This window comes from Columba livia, chromosome 2 (assembly GCF_036013475.1).
Source record: "Columba livia isolate bColLiv1 breed racing homer chromosome 2, bColLiv1.pat.W.v2, whole genome shotgun sequence".
Classification (NCBI taxonomy): domain Eukaryota; kingdom Metazoa; phylum Chordata; class Aves; order Columbiformes; family Columbidae; genus Columba; species Columba livia.
Genome location: NC_088603.1, coordinates 112946392 through 112953246, shown reverse-complemented (window position 1 = coordinate 112953246; position 6855 = coordinate 112946392). Strand labels below are relative to the sequence as shown.

The window sequence follows — 6855 nt, the reverse complement described above, 5'->3', positions numbered from 1 at the left end:
TGTTTCTTTCTTATTCTTGTCTTCGCCCCCACCCCTCCCAACCCTCTTATCTCAGCTGTGTACAAACTGATATGGTACTTAGCAGGAAAGTGACTGGAAATTAAAATAACTTCGTTCACCAGAGGTTATCAGCTGGATATCTGTCATCATCAGTTTGTACAGAAAGAGTCATCTGCGGCAAAGGGCTGGACTAGAGCAGAGCCCGGCTCTCGGCAGCCGGCAGACACGAGTCCTCCCGACAGAAACCGAGCCCAAACCTGCTGATGCGCGGTGCTGTCGCTCCTGGGGTAGGCACGGCTTTTCTTTCGGTCTTTCCGTGAACGGGAGGTGAAGAATTTGCAGTGCTGGGGGTACGGTAAAACTCTGGCTGTAGCCATCCGCTCTGCCGGCATGGGTGAACAGGTTGCGACGTCCACGTTTTATTGTGCTCGTTAATTTTAGTGGTTATAGCGCGGCAGGGGTTTGATCGCAAAATAATCACTTTCAGGAGAAACCGTTTCTCTATTAAATTATAATATTAAAAATGATACTCCTTTCTTGCCAGTTCTCTCTAAACAATATTGTTCTTTTAGTCACCCTGCCAGTTTGAAGTGCTTTTTATTTTCTTCTTTTTACTTTTAGATGTATTTTAGTGGCTGTAATATTAAATAGAAAGTAAGCTTTTGCAAGTGAGGGCAGTGATTCGTTGTTTATAAACGCTCGACATGCCTTCCGACACGAACTTGCAACGGAAAACATTTCCACCCCCACCTTTTATTTTTTTCCAACAAAAGCGCGACAAGAGCAGGGGAAGCCACGGGTGTCGATGCCCACGACACTGCTTCTCAGCTTGGGCGCTGCCACTGCAAATTTCTGTGCTGAAAATAGCCAAGTTATCGGCTTTAAACCCCGCATTTCGTTTATGTCTTTTGGATGCCCCTTCTCGAGTTAAAACAGAGGCCATTTCAAACACGTATAAGGGTGGTTATAATGCGAGACATGCCGTGGGTATTTTTCAGCCGACGGGATTTGCTCCCTGTGAGGGGGATGTCGGTGCCCACTTGTCCCCAGTATGGGTGACAGGACCTCTGCCCGGGCATGGGGGTGCCTGCCCGAGAGGTGAGGATGGCTGGGAGGAAGACTGGCCGCGCTGGCCTGGCAGGCGCCCTTTTCCCTGGCTCCAAAGTGACCTGTGTTTTACACTTCAGGCGCCACGGGTTTTTTTCTCCTCTGATTAGCCTGTTTACGTTATAGCCGGGCAAAAGCTTCATTTTATTTCCTCACATAGACCCGATAAGAAAACCTGACTTTAACTGGGATCGGCATCGGAAACCATTCCAAATCACCCCTTTCGTCTTCACTCCTTTTCGTTTCAGGTTTGCGCCCGAGCTGCTCAAATCACATAGCCTTCGGTTCCTAACTCTTCATGACGTCACTCCCTTCCCAAATCCCACTCTTCTGACGTAACTTTCACCCCGGGGCTTCGGGAGCCTTTCGGGTATCTCCTGCCCTGGGGCTGGGGTAGGGAACAGGGAGAGCATCTGTGAGGAGAGAGCAGAGGCATTTTTCTAGAGGAAAGCCGGGCGGGGAGATGCTCGGTGTGGAAAGGCACCGCTGGAGAGGTGGTGCCGGCGAGATAATCATCGCTCCTGTTCGTTGTGGCCAAGGGGGGAAGGAGACAGATTGGAGAGAGAGAGAGAGAAAGAAAAAAAAAAAAAAAAGTAAAGAAAAAAAAAAGAAAAAAAGGTTTGTATCCAATTAAGGCAAACTCCCTCATGGGCACTTCAACCTTAAAAAAAAAAGGGTTGGGGGAAAAGCCGTGTGCAGGAGCAGTGTTGTTGCTCCTTTCCCCACTCCCGGGTTTTTGTAAATATGACCCGTTGCAAGCGGTGCATTAGGGAGGAAGGGAATGCTCCGGTCCGTCCGCATCCCCACCGACCCCTCGGCCCAGGCAGCCACGAGCATCGCCTGCCGGGCCGGCCCCGGTGCCCCTGGGGCGGTGGAGGCGAAGCGGCCTTCGGTGCGAGGCGGTACGAGGGGTCACTTTGGTGACTATCGCAGGATGGAGTGTATTCTTTTCCGAGCCGTGTTTATGTAACTTAATGTACTTTAGAAACTGCTGGGGAGCTTAGGCCAGGCTGATAAGCGCAGCGGTTATTAGAGGCGACGTGCCGGCAGCTTCCCCCCCACTCTCTTCTCCCGTTCGCTTATCCGCGCTACTTAAAATATACTTTTATCAAGGCCACCCCGCGATACGGAGTGTTACCATTCCCCAGCGGCTGTGACATTGAAGCGGATTTATCGCCGGGGACATGGGCAGCGCTCAGGAGCACCCAGCCCAGCGGGGAGCTGCCGGCCGGCTCCGCGATTGCCCGCCGCTCGGGGCTCAAGTCCCCGCCGCAGGCACCGCTGCCCAAGCCGGCAAGGAAATCTGCATCAGCCGGAGAAAGAGGGATTTCAGCAGCAGTCGGGGGAGAGGGGCCTTTGCCACCGCCCCTCACCTCCCTCTCGGGCCGGGCGGGACAGTCTCGGGAGATGGGGCAGCGGTTCTTTAAACTCGACCCAAAAAAGCAGCATGTTTCTGTATACAGCAGAGCGAGGAGTGAGGCATAGTGAAGGTGCCCTTTGCGAGAGATCAGATGTGTCCCGTGGAGGGGATGGGAGCCCTCAATTCACAAGAGTGAGGAGGGGTGATTTTTTTCTTGCCTCAAAACTCGTAGCTAAGAGCTACTGAGTGCTTAGAGGCCGAGCTTGAGCTCCAGCCTTTCTTGCTAGCTGGAGACAACAGGGTCCAAGCCCCCCCGGCTGCCCTCTCCTGGTCAGGACACCCTGCCCCGGCTCCGGGGAAACTTCCCCACTCCCACCCAGCAGCTCGGCTGTCCCCGAGGGCTGAAGCCGTGGCCGACAGCGGGGAGCAGGGCAAGGGGTTATTCCCTCCTGCAGTAAGCGGCCTCCCCATTACTGGCGACCTGCTGCCACCGTGCTTTTGGGTGATTTCCACCGTGTCCTTCAACACCTGACGCTCAAACAAGCAGTAGGCAGCAGAAAGTCGTAACACTTTTATGCAATAGGTAGCTGAGTGTGTTTGTATTTGTTTGGTTGATCAGTGTTCTTTTTTGTTTTCTTTCGTGGTTTTTTGTTTGTTTGCTTTCGTTTTTTAATAATGATCCACAGCTCCCTTTTATTTTCCCTGCCTCCAATCTCCGAGGTTCGCCTGGTTAATGATTTCAACCTCAAAAAAAAGAAGATTAAAATCAACAAAACGCGCGGAGGAGAGGCTCCTGTTGCCGCGTAACCTGACTCCCGGAGCCGGCGCTCCGCGGTACCCACACGGTGAGCCCCGGCGGGGCGGACAGGGAAAGGACGATGCCCCCTGCTCTTGGGGTGACCGGCAGGCGGCCGGGACCCACGCAGCACCCTAAAAAACACGCTTACAATTTAGCTACTTCTGTTCAACAGGCGCATACACACTTAGTCTCTTTCCAACACATACTTTGCAAATGACGAGCTGAGGTTTGGTTTTATTGCTTCTTTGCGTTTTTGAGGGTTTTTAAGGGCCGGTAGCTAAAATGGCCTAATTTTTATGCTTTTATCTACGGGTACCTCAATGCCTTTGCTACGAAGCGGTGGGGCCGTGTTTCACGTATTATTTGCGGCGACGAATTATATTATATGTTACTTTTAATCGCAGGGTAAAGGCAGAAGAAAAGTTCCCCCCGTCCCTGGGTGCCGCCACCTCGGCGAGGGGGACAGGGCCGAGGGGCGGGTGAAAGCCATAAGCGCCTGGGGACATGCGGGACCCCCCAGGATCCCTGCCTGCTCCTGCCTGAGTGCCGGGGAAGGCTTTCAGGGGACTCTTTCTGCTGGATCGGACGCGGAAAGCCCAGGAGAAAGTTTCTCAGGGTTCTTGCTGGAAGAGCTCGTTGTGGGAGACTTGAAACAGAGGGACGCAGGGCCCGGCGGAGCCGCGCTTCACCTCCCCACCGCTTCACAGCGGAGCTTCTCCTCATCCTCCCCTCGTCCCTTATCACCGGTGTTAGGCAATACCAAATCCGGTCTGCATTAGCTACCCTGCCTCCACCCCCATCCCTAGAGCAGAGGTTGAACAAACTTAATAATTTTTTTCAGTTAAAAAAAACCCCAAACAAACACAGCCCCAAAAAACCCCAAACAAAGGTAAAATCCTCCATCACCAAGTGTTCCCTGGGCCGGTTTGTCGCCACTACCTCACACCGCTAAGAAAATACCGTTTTCTTCATCGAAACCTGATGGACAAGACCTCCCAGCGCACCGTTGCCTTCTTATTTCTCTGCCCAGGAAACAAAAATAAACGATCAGAACTGGTCAAAACCTTCCAGCGAAATGCCTTCCACGGGATAAAATGAACTCGTCCTCCCGCAGGCATTTTGGAGGAGTAACTTCGTTTCACGCGTGTCCATGTCGAGCTCCGGTGGAGCTGCCCCGTGTCTGTTGGCATCGTGGCAACCCCTCGCCTTCCCTTTTGGAACCGTTTTATTGCCATTTACCAGCCTTACCGAAAAGTCTGAGACCAAGTGCCAAATTAAAAAACAAAAAGTATTCGCAATCTTAGCTACGCAAAATGTTTCCATTCATCCGAACTATTGTTTTCACCTGCTGCTTTCGTGAGAAATGAAAAAATGAAGGGACTTTTTTCTTGCTTGGAGTGAAAGTTGATTTTAAAACGTTAAAATAGCATCTTTCAGAGCGAGTCTGACCTGTTCTGTAAATGCAAGTTCTACGGGATTGGAAAAACAAATCAAAACAACCACATCACAGAATTAGAGACATCAGAGTTAACAGCTCCGAGTAATTAGATAGCCTATTAATAACCTCGCTGCTATAAAAAGTAGGTGGATGGCTCCTGCCTCGGAAGGTATGCGCAGACATACCACAGGAGGTGGGATAGAGACCGAGGTGGGATGAGACGTGTGGGGCCCCACCGACAGGCAAAATGCGTGTAGCTTCCTTTTCCCTTGCCCCCTTCCCGCTGCAGTAGCCGCTTTTTCCCTTCATTTGATTTCCCGAAGTCTCGGAGGCACCGCGGAGTCAGGTCCCGGCCGGGCGGGTCCCATCCCCACCGGCCACAGATAAGAGATGATGCTAATTCACCTCCGAGGAGGCAACGCCTTCCTTTTTTTAATTATTTTTTCTCCCCTTTGCTTTTCTCTGCTTTTCTTCTCATCTCCTTTCCCTTTTCTCTTTTTTCCTTTCCTTTCCTTTCCTTTCCTTTCCTTTCCTTTCCTTTCCTTTCCTTTCCTTTCCTTTCCTTTCCTTTCCTTTCCTTTCCTTTCCTTTCCTTTCCTTTCCTTTCCTTTCCTTTCCTTTCCTTTCCTTTCCTTTCCTTTCCTTTCCTTTCCTTTCCTTTCCTTTCCTTTCCTTTCCTTTCCTTTCCTTTCCTTTCCTTTCCTTCTCCCCCCCACCCCACCCCGCAGTGCTAATGGCTTCGCGGACACAGCCCTCTATGCTAAAAGTATAAATATAAACGTTCTCTGTGTGAATACCTCAATTTCCATTTCGTCCGTGTAATCACTGGCAGTGTTTATACATTTCGCCTCAGCCTCCAGGACCAAAGAAGCTGTGCAAATAATTCACGCTTTTCGATTACTTTAGGAAAAGGCAGATCTGTACAGCCGTTATTGCTGCCCATGTTGAATTTTTAATTAAATATTAAAGGACATCAGTCTTTTCAAACAATTTAAAAAATTGTAAGCCGATTGTCCCAGAAGATGCTTATAACTAGGTGGCTATAATGTATTGTTCCATTGCTGTTATTGATTAATTTTAAAAGGCCACAGATGACTGAATTTTAAGGAGTCAAATGGCTTGATTTTAATTCCAGTTAGATGAATATGAGTAAGAAGTAGTGTAGACTGATATACATACGGATTTTTCATGCTGTAATAATTTCTTACATTTTTTTGCATAGATACACTTTACATACACAATTTCTTAACTTATTGTACTTGATGGGTGCAATAGCTTTAGTATTTGAAGATGTAACACAGTTGTAGCAAAGTAGATGGGAGTAAGACCAGCGTTACTGGGCTTTTTAGGGTGTGTTTTGTTTTGTTCGTTGTTTTTGCTTGTTTGTTTGTTTTCAGTATTTATAATAAGGATAGAGTTAGCAGACTTTTTCTGAAGTAACCAGTCCTCCTAGTAGACCAATGTGATGGCAGGCAGTACGGTGACTACTGTTTCCAAGAAGAGGGAAAAAATAAAAAAGACCTAGGCATTTTCAATACACTCTGAACATAATACTATGTAACAGTATTACAGGAAAACTGCAGGGATTTGCTGCTAACATCCGTTAGTAGACAAGCTGGTATCTGAATAATGCATTTAGCATTTACTGATGACAGACATAAGTTTTGCCACACACAACTGTAATAATCACCTGTGAAATAATGCAAAAAAAAAAGTTTTACTATAAATTCACATGTATTGTTTGCTTTGCTTCAGCCTTGCAGCAGCGTATTTTGATTGTTGTGATATTGGTGTAAGCTGATTTTTCTGGTGAATCAGTGAATCATTCACTGATTTGACTGAATATGAATCTGTTCTTACAAAGAAGCCTTGTTTCTGTGCCTCTCCTCATTTATCCAGATCCTAAAATGGTCTAAGGCTACTGATTCAGCTGAAATTCGTCCTCATTCACAATGACCAAAGCATGAAGAGCCAGTTCCACGGACCTCCATGAAAATACCCCTTGAAGCAATAAACCTTTCTAATGGATCAGCTCTGAGCTTAGTAACAAGAATTGCTCAGCCCTTCAAGTCACAGCTGCAGCTTAACCAAGCTGTCCTTAAGCAGATCCTGTCCCCAAACCCAGATTAATATTTGGACACTTAATGCAGA

At 48.4% G+C, this 6855-nt stretch overlaps 1 long non-coding RNA gene across 1 annotated transcript; it reads left to right on the top strand.

Annotated features, from left to right (window-relative positions):
• Window positions 1-9: 9 nt before the first annotated feature.
• LOC110358502 (uncharacterized) lies at window positions 10-6570 on the top strand. The gene is made up of 2 exons (XR_010470499.1): window positions 10-287; window positions 1356-6570. It is a non-coding gene; the product is annotated as an uncharacterized LOC110358502 (long non-coding RNA).
• Window positions 6571-6855: the final 285 nt, after the last annotated feature.